At 42.4% G+C, this 14481-nt stretch overlaps 1 long non-coding RNA gene across 1 annotated transcript; it reads right to left on the reverse strand.

Annotated features, from left to right (window-relative positions):
- Positions 1-5007: 5007 nt before the first annotated feature.
- LOC125021404 lies at positions 5008-8955 on the reverse strand. The gene is made up of 3 exons (XR_007114340.1): positions 8672-8955; positions 6662-6763; positions 5008-5456 (listed from the first exon to the last, which is right to left on the reverse strand). It is a non-coding gene; the product is annotated as an uncharacterized LOC125021404 (long non-coding RNA).
- Positions 8956-14481: the final 5526 nt, after the last annotated feature.

Consider the following 14481-nt stretch of genomic DNA (forward strand, 5'->3'; position numbering starts at 1 on the left):
GCTCCACAAAGAATAACCTTTTTAGGTTATTCTTAGTGTGTTAATGGTCATTTTTTTGTCTGACTTGTTGTTTTTCTGTACCTTGAGCCACTCGTGCTGTTTTTTTATTTCGCTTTTTCTAGACTTTTTGTTTTTTGGCTGTGGAGTTCGGCGGAGTGGCCGTTGTGTCCGTTGGCGTGTTCCTGCTAATGACTGCTAGCACTGCTAGCGCTGTCCCCTGACCTGTCCGGAGTGAGGCCTGAGACTCCCGCTAAACTTCAGAAGAAGTGCTTTGGATGCCGGGCTGAAGTTGGCAGTGGAGGAGCAGAGAAGGAGGAGCGGAGAAGGAGGTGGTTCAGGTCGACGGTGCCCTCTGTAGTCATGGGGAACATGAGGTCTTCGGTAGCAGGATCAACTGCGTGCGCTTGATGGGACCCAGAGGGAGCGTGTCGTGAGAACTGCTTTGGAGACCTGGTTCATAGGACCAGAGTACGTCTGTACCCGGCTTCAGACTCTGCGGGCGGACACACTCCGTTGGCGTTTATATCCTTCCCTCAGCCGATAAGGAAACACCATTGACGAGAAACATGACGACACGATCCGCACCACTGTTGCTATGCAACTGGCCAAACATCCACATCACCTTTGACAGTTTTGCCAACTACTTTTGTATATTTTCATAATGCTAATTCTGCACATTTTTTTCATTACACTGCTTACTTTTATTTTTATTTAATCTCATTTTATTTATCTTTCTTGTGGTTTTTATGAGTGTTTACTTTTATGTGCAACAAAGCTATGGTGACAAAGTAATTTCCCTGGCGGATCATTAAAGTCTGTCCAAGTCTTATGAAACATATACAAATAACAGGTTGGTAGAGAGACATGAGCTGTTAAAATATTCCACTGCAGCCCAAATTATGTCAGTTTATCTGCATACAAAGATAAAGTACCTGAAGAGCTGGCTGGAGCTGCATTAGTTAAAGTCAGGTGTGAACACAAGCACTAAAAGCTGGTAACTTGTGATCAGATTGTCCAGGTCAGATGTTAAAACGAGGTCTGAACAAAATGCAGAAGGAGAATGGAGTCAGGGCTGTGTCTCTCTTTCTCTCCCCTGTCTGTCTCTCTGTTCTGTCGCTGGGTTTCTGATGTATGACGCCACGTCACATTTACTTACGCCGGTCCTCAGGCATCCTCCCACCAAACCCCCGCGGTCGTGTCAGTTTTCAGAACCTGCCACTTTCGTGTCAACATCTATTCTGTAGCAGTTTAGCCGGAACATTAAGCTTGAGGCCTCGACCGGAGTGACAAATTTGTGGCGCGCCCGCTGTGATTCCCGTCACCGGTCAGCCGGCGGGGTGGATCCCCGCATGGGAGGTGGAGGAGAGGGGAGGGGTTGGGGATCGAGGGGAGGTGGAGGGAGGGGGACCTGTTTGTTTTGTGAATACAGATGATGTCTCGTCTGACTGGTTTGTGTTCAGCAATGAATCTGAACATAAATCACAGGAGGGGAGGATTTCTTTTCAGCCGGTGTCTCACTCGGCGAGCAGACAGATGTTGAGTCCAGCGGGAGCCGAGCTCGTAGGAGATAAAGAGATGGAAGGATGAAGAGCGGAGAGATGGATGGAGAAAGACACGGAAGGATAAAGCGATCACTCCATCTCCCTACTGCTACCCAGTCGGTTCCTTCTTCGTTTATTGATTTATTTAGTTCTTCCTCTTCTCGAAATTCATGCTCTTTCGCCTTCCGTTTCGTTACTCCATCTCTCTACTTTACTTCAGTCCAACATTCCTCCACCACTCACATCTTCATCCTCTCTTCTTTCCATTTCGTTATTCCTACACTCTTCTTTTCATCTGGCCTTTCATCGCTCTATTGAGTTCCCCTTCTTTCCCTAACCTTCCCATTTGTTCTTCACTTCATTACTCCCTCCTTTCATCTCTCCATCATCACAGCTCTTTACTGTCTCGGCTCTTTTCCATCCCATCCTTCTCTCAAGCCAACTGTAGTGTCCGTCCATTTGTCATCTCAATTTCCCTCTCATAAGTCCATCCCTTCATCCTTCCCCCTTTGTACATCTCCATTCTTCTGTCCCATCGCTCCGTGCTCTCTCTCGTCTATTTTTCCCCCTCTCCGTCGCGCTGACAGTTCGTCGTCAAACAACAGAGGACGCTAGCCGTACCTTTTGTCACCGCGGCTGTCTTTCCCCTCCGTCTCCTCGCCGCTTCAACCCTTCGCGGTGACAGCAGCTCTTCAGCTCGTCCCGTCAGCCATCGCCTATTTCACCCCGTGCTCACCTTTTACCTTGTCACTCCCTGTGATGTGTTCATTTCACTCCCACTCTGCAGCCGCTCGTTGTGTGTGCGCGTGTCCGTGTGTGTGAGTGTTGACAGTCATGTAGTGCCGCACATACTCATCATTTTATTAGTATCTGTTCTCTCCCCCCCCCCCCCCAACGTCAACAGCTCACCTTTTCCGTTCACATCAAACGAGATGTCTCCCGCGTGAAGCCCACAACAAGCGCACGCGAACGAGGATGCGCGGCCCACACACGTGCGCTCGCACACTGGCGCCTCTGGCTCGCATCTGCGCTGCTCTTTTTCAGCGTTGCAGGCTGTAAATGTGAACTGAAGGCTTTATGACACGCCGGCTGCGGCAGGAGCAGAGGAGGTGAGAGTGAAGCCGCTTTAAAAGGACCACAGCTGAGGCGGCGCCGTGAATGAAAATGCTTGCACTGTTTATGATCTAAATGGTGACTGGGATTATTATGCTCTTATTGTAAGCGGCGGAACTCTCAAGAGTTGTCGAGGCAACAGAAGCGCTGTAAAGTCGCACAATTTGCACATCATTTCTAATACGCTGCCTAGCAAAACAAAAAAAAACAAACAAAAAAAACACCTGGATTTAACTAAGCAAATAGGTACGAGCCGAGCAGTAATTGGAGAATTACTACATGGGAGATTGTCTTAAACAACCACGATGAAAGACTCATCCTGAAGTGGTGGAAAAGATGTCAGTCTGTTTCTGAAGGATCAAATCATTTGCATGCATCAAGCAGAGAAAACTACTTAAGGAGAATGAAGCAGATATTACTAAAATTGGGTTAAGAGCTGCCCATCCCATTATTAAAAACTGGAAGGATAGTGGGGAACCTTTGTATTCACTGTATTATACCCTGATTCATCGTGATCAGCGATCATTTAAACTGAGAAATCAAATAGAAGAAAAACAACAGTAGATCTCAGGACTATGTTTAATAGTGAAAGTAATTCCCACACATACAATGTGAAGGGAACTCAAGGGATTGGGACTGAACAACTTAAGAAAAACACTAATAAGTGAGGCTAACCAGAAAAAAAGGCTCTAGCCGGAGCAATGGAAGAAGGTCATGTGGTCTGATGAGTCCAGAGTGATTGGGCAGATCAAGTGATGCACCCAGGGCTTAAATTTTGAAAGAGGATGGACTGGCCACCACAGAGTCCAGACCTTAACCCCACTGAGAATCTTTGGGATGTGCTGAAGAAGGCTTTGCGCAGTTTTCAGACTCTCCCATCATCAGTACAAGATCTTGGTGAAAAATTAATGCAACACTGGTTGGAAATACATCTTATGACATTGCAGAAGCCTCTTATTGAAACAATACTGCAGCAAATGCGTGCTGTAAACAAAGCTGAGTGTTTTTTGGCCAGGCAGTGTAATTAAAAAATAATAATGTTTATTTCTGTAGCGCTTTTCAAATCGACTTTGCAAAGTGCTTAACAAAGACGTTGCTGTCGTTCTAGAAAAACAGACACATAAAACACAGAAAATAAAAAACTCAGCTAAATCTCTATGAAGAGCAAGAATGGCTCGCTGATAAAAGGGAGTCTTAAGGATGGATTTAAAGGGAATAACAGTGTCAGCTGGCACGGTTTCCTTCGTCCATACCATTCTACAACTGTGGGGCCCTAACTGTGAACACAATGTGTCCTTTTGTTTTTTTCGGAACCAAGCGAAATAGAGTTGGTTGGGTGGACAAAATCTTAGCTGGTTTGGAGTCATTCTTGCAGTTTTTCATTTCATCGCATTGGAAAATGATAAAAATAACTTAAATTTAGTGTTCGATTGGTGGAAAAATAAAGGACATACTTACTTAACACAATAGTCATAGCCTGTACAATAATTATACCTTTTCCCTATTATTTTTGCATTTGCACTTCTGGTTAGATGCCAAACTGTCCCAGGCAGATTTCTCTGACTCCAGCAATACATGATGGCTGAAATATGATTACATAAAAGCTCTAATGCAAAGTTACACTGCCAGAAGCACCATAGCTGAGAGACAGAGCAGCCATAAAATGAAAAGAATAGGCTACTGGGAATAATTTAATAAGATTTAAGATTGATGGGAAAATATAAAAATGGAAGTCAGTGATTTTGATAAAGTTTAGGCCAGCAGAGAAGTCTTGGCCCACCACTGAGTTGGATACCCAACAGGATATAGAAATTATTTGAAAGAGAAAACATATCACTGTGTATAATTAGAGCTGTTTTTATTCCTTTGGTGAGCAAGTCACCAAAGACCTTTAATTTTTGCCGGGGATTTCAATCTAAATGTGGAGTCTACAGTTCTGCTCACCATAGTTCACTGATACCGTCATCTTCATTTAAATAACTGACCACAGAGGACACTAAAATGCAAATCAACCGAGTACTGACGACACTGTATTGCACTCGGAGTAAAAGGTTCTCATATTCTTACGTAATGTCTTTCAGCTTTCCAAGGTTTCCCATCAATTCTGTGCAGAATTCTCTGGCTGGCTGCACAGAGAGAAAGATCAGCCCCGCATACATCACGACTGCCAGAGAAAAATAAAAGACTCAGAGAATAACTCCCCTGTGATCAAACCATATGCACCCGTCAGCTATTTCCTTGTGCCACCGGGAAGAGCCACACTCCTGCTTTTGAGAGTTTTATATATACAATATATTGTATGCCTCCATAATTAACCAAAGCCATGCAGGGTATGCGCACTGTGCGTCCCATCTGTCATTTTAGAAAGAAACATTGCTACAGCCTCTTACAAAGTTTTTATTCACCAACTTTTTATTTGGCAGGGGAAGCAGGATCAGAGTCTTTTTCTTTTTTTAGGAAGTTTTCAGGGCGTGTGTTGGGGGTATTGATATCCTGCAAGGTGTTGTTCAGACACGTGTGACGTGCTGTCCGGAATATTGATCATATTATTTGCATGCCACTCCAGATGTTGGGGAACGTTTATTTGATTTACGGGCGGGGGGAGGTTGGCAGTGTCACTTCATCTGCGGTTTTTGTCTCAGCAGGACGCTCACGGCAGACATCAGCACCAGGAAACAGCCATGTTTACGCCCCATTCACCCATATGGACGCAGACATTGGAGATCCAACAGGGTGCCACTTATCGGGGAGGGAACTCGCTGATGCGCTTATGCTCAGATGCATGACACGGGGACGCGTCTTCTGAAACACTGGAGCAACAACTTGGAGACAACCGACTGTGCTATATTTGTTCCCCTCCAAAAATAAAAAACACAAAGCTTAGTTCTGTACTCAGAGTCACTTGCAGCCTATACAAGTGTAAGCATTTCAAAAAAATGAATTTTTTAAAAATGGTTTAGATAAATTGCCCCAGGCTCGTGTCTGGAATCATATTTGGACAGGATTAATGTTACAGCAAAGTGAAAGTAATGAAATATTTGTCCTGCTCCTCTGTCGTTAAAATTACCAGTGTGGGTAATATTTTAGTCATCACCAAATTACAGGTTCTGCAAACATTTCACAATTTCTCATGATAAACCATTTGACTTTCATCACCAGCGGGCTGAAAACTAAAATTAGTGTTCATAAAATATTTACCAGAAGCTGCAAACTATTCTACTTTCTGATTGCCTAAGAAATGGACTGCTTGTCTCCGGTGTAGAAGTGTGAGGCTCACCGTGGATAAAAATCAGTTTGGCTAAACAAACCAACAGTAGCCCGGAAAAATACTATGAAATATTAATGAGCTCGCGGGGTGTTGGTCTTGCTATTCTGGCATGTTTGGGTTAAAAAAAAAAAAAAAAAAAAAGTTGTCTCCTCGCTCTGCACAAAACTCGCCGGTGAGTGATGAAACTTGGCTGTGGGTGCAATAACTCAGCCATTTAAAATGTGTGAATTCGGGAGTTTCAGTGAGTGCACTGAATGACAGCAGGTAAATGGGTTTGTAATTTTTACTGCAGGGTGTGAAACATCGCAGACGTATGAGCTGTGAATTAAAATCACTGCCACATGTAATGTTAAGATCACTCAACCTCCTTCAGAGAAATAGACACTCAATTCAAATGTGGATTTTTGCGGTAGATAACTACATTTAACTTTCTCAACCAACCTTCTATAAGTGGTTGACTGAGTTAAATATCTACAATTTGTGCTTTTAGGTGGTTACAGACTAAAGATATTTGTGGCGACATCTTTGGTGGTCCACCAAGTTGTCCAATGTCCCACTGTTAAAGAGGCCCAGAGATGTTTTTCTAACCATCTTGCAACCATGATGTGACTGCTGCTACATCAAAAAGCCAATGGGACTGCAGCAGGAAAGGTGTCAGGTGCTACGTAACCTTGGGTTGGCTTTACTCAAGCCTTCTGTCATGTCAGCTACTCCCACCTCATCAGTACACTCAGCTCACCTGTGAACTCAGCTGCTCCTCATCCTCTGTCATCAGACCAGTCACGAGTTCCACAGTCTTGCACTCTTCTGCCTCACTTCCTGGTGCCGTCCCTTACGGCACCTAGCGGACAATAATAGAGACGTGTCTTTTATTAGTTCATGCTTGTATGGGATTTGATTTGTCACAGATATTCCTGTTTGAATACACTACATAGATATATGTGGTATAAAGCTGATTATAAAAATATATATATACATAACAGTTAAATAAAAAATAAATAAGAAAAGCCAACAGGAATTGAAACCTTGATTCATTAACATAAGACTATTGGTTTTTCAATGTACCACTAGCTCCATGACGTTGGCACGTCATGCCAGCATTAGTCTCTATGAACCTTTGTTAATTTACACCAGTCTTTATATTACAGGGCTTACATCAGTTATTCTCATTTGCTCTTGGTATCATGGTTTAGTAGTGTTATAGAATATTGGTACTGAATGCAACACTGAAAAATAATAATAATAAATACTGACTGAGTTAAGAAAGACTCAACCAAACCAGTGACAGGTTTTCCATACTGAATGAGTTAGTAAAGTGGTTCATATGTCATAAAACACGTGATTTGTCCCAACCAAAACAGAAAAAAACTATACACTCACGTCTCTGGGATATCCTGCCCATTGATATATTTTTAACACATGAACACAATTGATCCTGCAAAGTGATTAACAGGACAAACCGAACCCACCAGGTGATTCGTATGAATCAACTGAAGCACTTGAACTGCTTTGAACGTCACTAGTCATGTGACCGAACCATGCTTTGGCAAAGTGCTTCGATGCAATCGCTATGTGAGCTACCACACGTGTCGGAGCCGCAGGTGTCTAAGTATCATCACTACCAGCCCTCTCCGTCTCCTGGTAAACCATCTCAGCCGTCTGTACCTGACCAAGAGTTCTCCCTTCACCCTCCTGGTTCCCGTTTACCTGTCTGATGAAAAAGTTGAACAGTGGATTCTGTTCTTTTTTTTGTGCTGCTATTGGGTTTGTACAACACCAGTTTCACGGTCTTAACAAAATTAGCCTCCCAAATTAGAGCCATGACCTTGTCCTCGTTCTCCTCTTAGTTTTTCTTTTTGCTTTTCTTTTCTTTTTTTTTTGTTGCACATTAAATACCGTTCTACTAAAGCCTCAGCTATTGCTTAGCTTCACTGTTTGCCACTGTAGCACCTCAGGAAGTAGTAATCTGTCAGACAAGGACAGTCTGAATACCACTTCATGCTTTATTCAGCAAGTGGACTAAACACGTAAAACCCAGAGCTATTTTTAGGAATCAACTGAATAAACTAAATACCCACTTCTCCCTGTTTCATATCCACCTACTGGATAGTGAATTGTAATTTTTTCTAGTAATTATTGGCATCATTTTAGGTGTTTTGCCATTGTTGTCCCATGTCCAGTGATCTAATGTCTGTGCTCCTTTAGGACTGGTCATTTTAATGACACCTATAGCATTTGCTGTATTTTCACACTAATATTTTGAGGGAAACTCAGAGTTACAAACATTAAACAAACAAAGTGTAAACAGTGTCCCATATTAATGTAAATTAGACACATATTGGTGACTACAGGGTTTTTGGGCTCTTTTAAAATATTTATCAAATGTTTTTAACCAGTTTTAAATATTATCTTGGATCTCCTTTTGAATTACACACATGGAGTATTTTTAACTTAGCTATGAAATCACCATTCTTAAATTATGGTTTTAATAAAGATTTTAAACCAAATGTGTCAGCATATGTCTCCCAGAATGAAATGCTTCCCTCTTACTTGCTAAGCAATAAAGCAACACAACACAGGGTTTATTATTTACTTACTAAAGTACTCTCATATACGACAATATAAACACTTTTTAACCCTCAAATGGACTGACTCAGGCTCACTTATGCACTGTCTACAACTAAAACTGTTAACAAAATGTACAGCAGGCCTGATGCGGATACGCCACCTTTTAAGTGAAATCACTCACCGTATTTCCCAGAGTTGGATAAGTAAGAAAAGGCGTTTTTCCAGGTATAGCCCTAATTCTGCAGTGCAGCTGCTTTAGCTTAGCATAGGCGCTGTAACATATTGGTGCCAATTTAGCCAGTCTTTCGCAAAAGTGGCAAATAAACAGGGCTCTCAGGTCTCGTAAGACACACGTATTTCAGTAAGTTCACACGCTCTCACGCCACGCATGACATTTGTCACGCCGAAAAATGATTAACCTCACCGCGCACAGTGTTAATCTACGAACAGATGAAGTGAAGGCACTACTTGTATCAGCGACCAATCAGCCAATCAAAAAATTGTATTTGTCGTTGCCAGGTGAAATAGGAGCTAACCCAACCACGCCTTCCACAAATGCGAGAAAACGTGCACTCATCAAAGAAGAACGGGAAGTGGAATTATTATTGTGTCACTTTAAAGTTGACATTAGTATTAAGGAGTTAATATAATCACCTGACTATACAGCGTTTGTAGCTGATGACGCAGTGTTCACTGTTTATTGGGTGGAAATAAAGTGGGAATTTATCGCTTTATTTCTTCTCACTTTAATCTGCGCACTTATTAAACAGCTTCACTTTTCCTTATGAAAGCCGTGCCATTGTTCTGACTCTTTATAATTAAGGTCATGACAGTGGGACTCCTGTTTACGAGTGCGTTGAATGCAACACAATTGGCACAATGGGGGAAAAAAATATAAAACAAATCTGAAAATTAACTCATATTTTAAAACAGATTTTTGAGTACAAATTAATTTGTGAGTGTACCGCATTTCGATAATGGGAAAAAGTGCTTTTGATTTTCTCATTCACACCTGTATAAGAGAGTTCAGCTGTCCCATTATCATCATCATCGCACTTTTCCAAACACCATTAAGCCGCCTGAACAACAAAGAGGAGCACTTTTTTTTTTCCTTTCTGGGAAAATAAATACAGTTGTTACAGTCATCAGACGTTACTGGAAATAGATTCATATCCCACCACCCAGCGCAACCTGGAGCCATTATATTTCCACAGCCTGTCTTCTTATTCATAACGACAGACTCATCAGATCACTGCTGGGCAGCCCGAGGACTCAGTGTGATGGTGACTAATGCAATGACCTCAAACATTAGTTCATTGCTATTTTTTCCACTGTATTGTTTTGGACTTTTATTTCTGTCATGCAGGCTTTGTGGGAGCTGGGTGGCTCCAACGTCATACCCATTTTGGGCGATGCCAATATTAGTCTTGGAAGGTCTGCTGCAGTGTCTCAAAAGATCCTCTTAGTGTAAACACTCAATTCCCACACTTCCATTCCCCAACAGAACGACTCTAGAAAGTTTGAGTCTGCCTCTAGGCTACCACTGCTTTCGAAAATCTTCCATCAGTGATGTGCCGTGGAATCAGGCAAAGAACGTTTTTTTTTTGTTTTTTGTGCTATTGTTGTTTCGTTTAATGATGCGTCTTAGACCAAGTTTTAGAGAGACTAACACCATTAGTGGCTTAGGCTGCAAGGCCATTTACACCTCACAAGCCCACAAAGCGGAATGAATACGAACGCTGCTCCGCCGCTGTATAATCCCGACACAGCCTAATAGAAAGTGATTTTCAGGCAGTAATTTCAGCCTGACAGTTCAGACATGTTGGACTCCTCCCAGCTGCTGACAGACAGCTGCTTGTGATGACAGACACGGTCAGATGGAGGTCAGAGCTTGTGTGGACTGAGCGGTGTGCGTTTCAGCAGCGGTTCGCTCTGCTTGCTTCTCCGTTACCGATCAGCAATAGTCCATCCCTAGAAATTAGAAAATCCTGTTTCATATTCCTGAATTATTATGATTTGAACTAAGGTACAGATATGCACATGTAGAAAAACCTTTGAATAGTTCAAAGCAGTCTGAGCAAAAGTCGGTTTCCGAATGGGGTTGAAAATTGGCAGGTCGTCAGTGGCTGCACCATATTTTACAGGTTGGATATGCATTTTTTTTTTTTAATTTTTAACATATATATAACAAAAGCAAAACTCAAAAGATTCCTTACCTTAGTGCTATTCAAAACCCAAAGCTTTGGGCGTATATTGTTATTGCTGTGCTTTGTCAGATGTGTACTATGAACTGAAACGGTACTTGGGCAGCGGGTGATGGTGTATCCAAAGAACAGACAAGAGTGTACATTAATAAATACCACTCATGTTGACTGAGGCTGTTCATCTATACTAAATACGCCAACTCCCAGCATACTTGCATACTTGGTAGTTTGGACTAGACAAGTTCGACTCTGGAGAGTGGTATGATGCAGGACGGCCATCTTGTAATTTGAATGGCAGTGTACTTTATATTGCTTTCAAAATGCATTCTGGGATACCTGCCAGTCCCAAGTCCAGACTAGTTACCTCCTAATGCATCCTTGATAAAAATGGGCAAAGAAGAATGGGCAACAACGTGATTTGAACTGGAGTGGACTTGAAAAGAAAAAAAATGCAAATTGGGAAACAGCAATGGACCAGCGGCAGGGAAGCTACCATGCAAGGTGCTCACCAGCCATTGAAAGCAACTTCCGGGTACTTTTTAAGTACAACTCGCTGTTCCACATGAGACACAACCACCCACATAGTGATGAAGATTCTAGAAACTCCCACCTTGAGTGACGCATCCACGAGCACAATGGTTCCTCTCTGCAAAAAGGTGTAATTGTGGAGTGGTCCGTGAGGTAGAAACATGGTTCCGAGAATCATGTACAGAAATGGGACTAATTTGGTGACGAAAAAAAGCACAGATCTACAGTATTTAAGAAAGAAAATGTACTGAATAAGATCCACTGCTCAGTATCAGCATGTTGTAACCACATTCACATCTAAAGGGATGAAACAACTTTACTCTCCAAGATAACTTTTGCTAAATGGCAAATTTGTTTAAATATCATAGCTGAGATTATAGTATATAGTATCTATCATACTTGTGCTATGCAAAAGCGTAATTCCCATATTCTCATCTTCTATAACGGCTTGTCCTGAGAGGTGAGGTACACCCTGGACAGGGTAAGCTGGTTCCATCTGGGACAATCCCAGCCCTGATATGTCCAACAGACACTGGAGTAGCTGTTTTGCCCATGCTTATATTTTATACAGGATACTGACCTTTCATGCTCAAAATGCAGAGGCATTGCATCAGTGGCAATAATGTAAATCTCCTTGCAATACCGAAATGAAAGAGAGAGACCCAGCAGGAGACGAGACGAAGGAGTCAAAAGAGAGTTGAAGAAGTATACCAATAAAGTGACAGGGAATTTTTTTTCTCAAATGAAATGAAAAATAACCCCAAGCGGGGCGCTTATCTGGGTTCATCCACCGGCTCCTGTTTGCTCTAATTTATACATTAGCTGCTGAGGCACTGTTTCTGGGGACACACTCGGCACACTCCCGGCTGTGGGAATAAATAGTGCTGACATAATGTTATGCACAATGCAACCTTAAAAGTAAACTTTAAGCTGTCTGCCTGGTGACTGGGTTCCAAGGCGCAGCCATGTATTGTGTCTGAAGCCACAGATTAGACATTTTTTTCTTCTTCTTCTTCATGTGATTTATCCTCAGTGAACGAGAGAAACTCCTGGAGGGCTTTGGTTTTCTCATATTGCATTTTTATTCCTCTCAAATGCAGTTTCCAGGCAATATGGACTCAAAATAATTTAGCCACAGAGGCTGCTTGATGTGAGAAGAAAGGGATGTGGTAATAGCTGTATGCGGAGGTGCTTGTATGAGTCAAGATAATTTTGCGTCTCTGTCTTTGTCTCTTCTTTGTTGAAAACTCTTTAATTCTCTGATTGCTTTTAAAGTTTTTATATATATATATATATTCAAGTTGAGCACAGATGGCAGACATTTGCAGACAGTTTTGCCTTTTAGAAATGAAGGTGAGATGTAGCTGTATAGCATTTTACAACAATATTAGAATTATGAATAGTTCTGACTGTTCAATAGTCACATATCCAGAAGTTCAAGAGATCAAAAAAAGACATTGGAAGTGCGAGAACTGGTGAGCTTTATATCTGAATTGTTCACTAACATGTTGCTCACTTTGGCCAGGTGTCAGGCCAGCGTGGGCATCTTGTCCGAAATGTTTTCTCCAGAATCAGCATTTTGTTGGTGAGCCACAGCTCACAGGTGCACCATCCAGGAGTACGAGTCTTTCTGACGACTCAGAGGATTTTGCACCTCTCAGCATCACTCACAGGTCAAACAGAGAGCTTGCAGTGGCTGCTGCCACTTTTCGCTGTCTCCGGAGAAAAGTGTTGGACCCATGGACCCCTAATGCACTTTGGACACTTCACTAGACTTGATAGACTGGACCTTTGGCAATTTAGCAACGCCATTTTTATCGAGGTCATTGAATTTTATATGAAGATGAGAAGTGCTCCATCTGTCAGTATCTACTTTTTAACCAGTTACCTTTCTGGATAAAGTGGTCCCAGTAACATTGATCACGCCCTTACTATCCCCACTGCTTCCATGGAGTGGGAACTTAATATGGCTTCATTGGCACGTTAAGCAGGTTACGTTCAATGTCAGCATACTGTATTGTCCTGTATAGATGCAATATATTGATGTATTCACCTGCATGTTTAGAGTCTCTGGTGGATTTGAGCTAATTTTATATTGGGAAACAGCTGAAGTACAGAATAACAATATCAACCACTCAAGTCCCTTTTATACATACAAGGAGCACAGATTTGCCACTTAACGTTTCCTGCATGTCTTGCATACTTTGCAAGATGAAAACTGAGCTGATTCAACGAGGATAGAAATGTGGAAGGCAGAAGTTGATCATGTCACTTTTACTCACAGATGATGAGTGAGCCCCGAGAGTTGGCACCAAATAATAAAGGGCCGAGGCAAGAGTGAAGACAGAAAGGAAGAAAGAAAGAGATTGAGAGGAGGGAGTCAAGAGCAGACTAAATGAGGAGTTGATAACGGGAGCGAAGAGGGGAGCAACAGGAGAGGAAATTAAAAGAAAGGAGAAGACGGGAGACTGGCTGCCGAGATGAGGATAGCCAGCGGAAGATGACGAGGAGAGGAAATTACAGAGGAGGAGATAAGATGAGGAGGGAACATGAGCTGAAGTGTGAGGAGGTGATAACACATGACAGTGACAGGAGAGAGCTACAATATACTGTTGGTTAACTTTATGCAGGATATACGTTCACCAATGCAGGATGAAACGCTGAGCAGAGATGCCTGTCTGTAGAGCATTGTGTAAAGGTTTTAGTCATGTGTAAAAATTGTAGATATTGACAGTTGTGCAATATGCGTCTTGCAAGTGCCCATCCCTAACTGAAAGTGACTTGTTTGGTTGTTTTTTGGGGGTCTGAAGTTGTATGAAAATGTGTTGTGCATGTTGATGTTGGAGGGGTTGGTGCGTCTTTGCAGCAGGGAGAGTGGGGGAGAGTGTTCAGAGTCCTGATGGCCTGGATGACGGTGGTGGATGGGTTGGGAGAGGTCACCTAAGATACTGGAAGCTTTGCGAAGCTTTGTGAAGATGCACTACGACCTATAGATGTCCTTAAGTGAGCATGTGTGGACACTTAAGGTCTGGAGTTGTCATGACACATGCTGTCCTAAGCATCCATAAGAAATAAAGGTGTTGCTGAGCCCTTTGTAATGAAGATCTTAAAGCAGCACTGCTCCTCCTAAAGCTACACTTCTGTGGACTTTAGATGTTCACTCTCTTCTGTCTCATGTCATAATCCCAGATTACGGGCACAGGGCTCTGTGGGGACGGTTCCATCTGTTGCAAGGATGTGACTTTATGTTTTGAGGGTT

This window comes from Mugil cephalus, chromosome 15 (genome assembly GCF_022458985.1).
Source record: "Mugil cephalus isolate CIBA_MC_2020 chromosome 15, CIBA_Mcephalus_1.1, whole genome shotgun sequence".
NCBI lineage: Eukaryota > Metazoa > Chordata > Actinopteri > Mugiliformes > Mugilidae > Mugil > Mugil cephalus.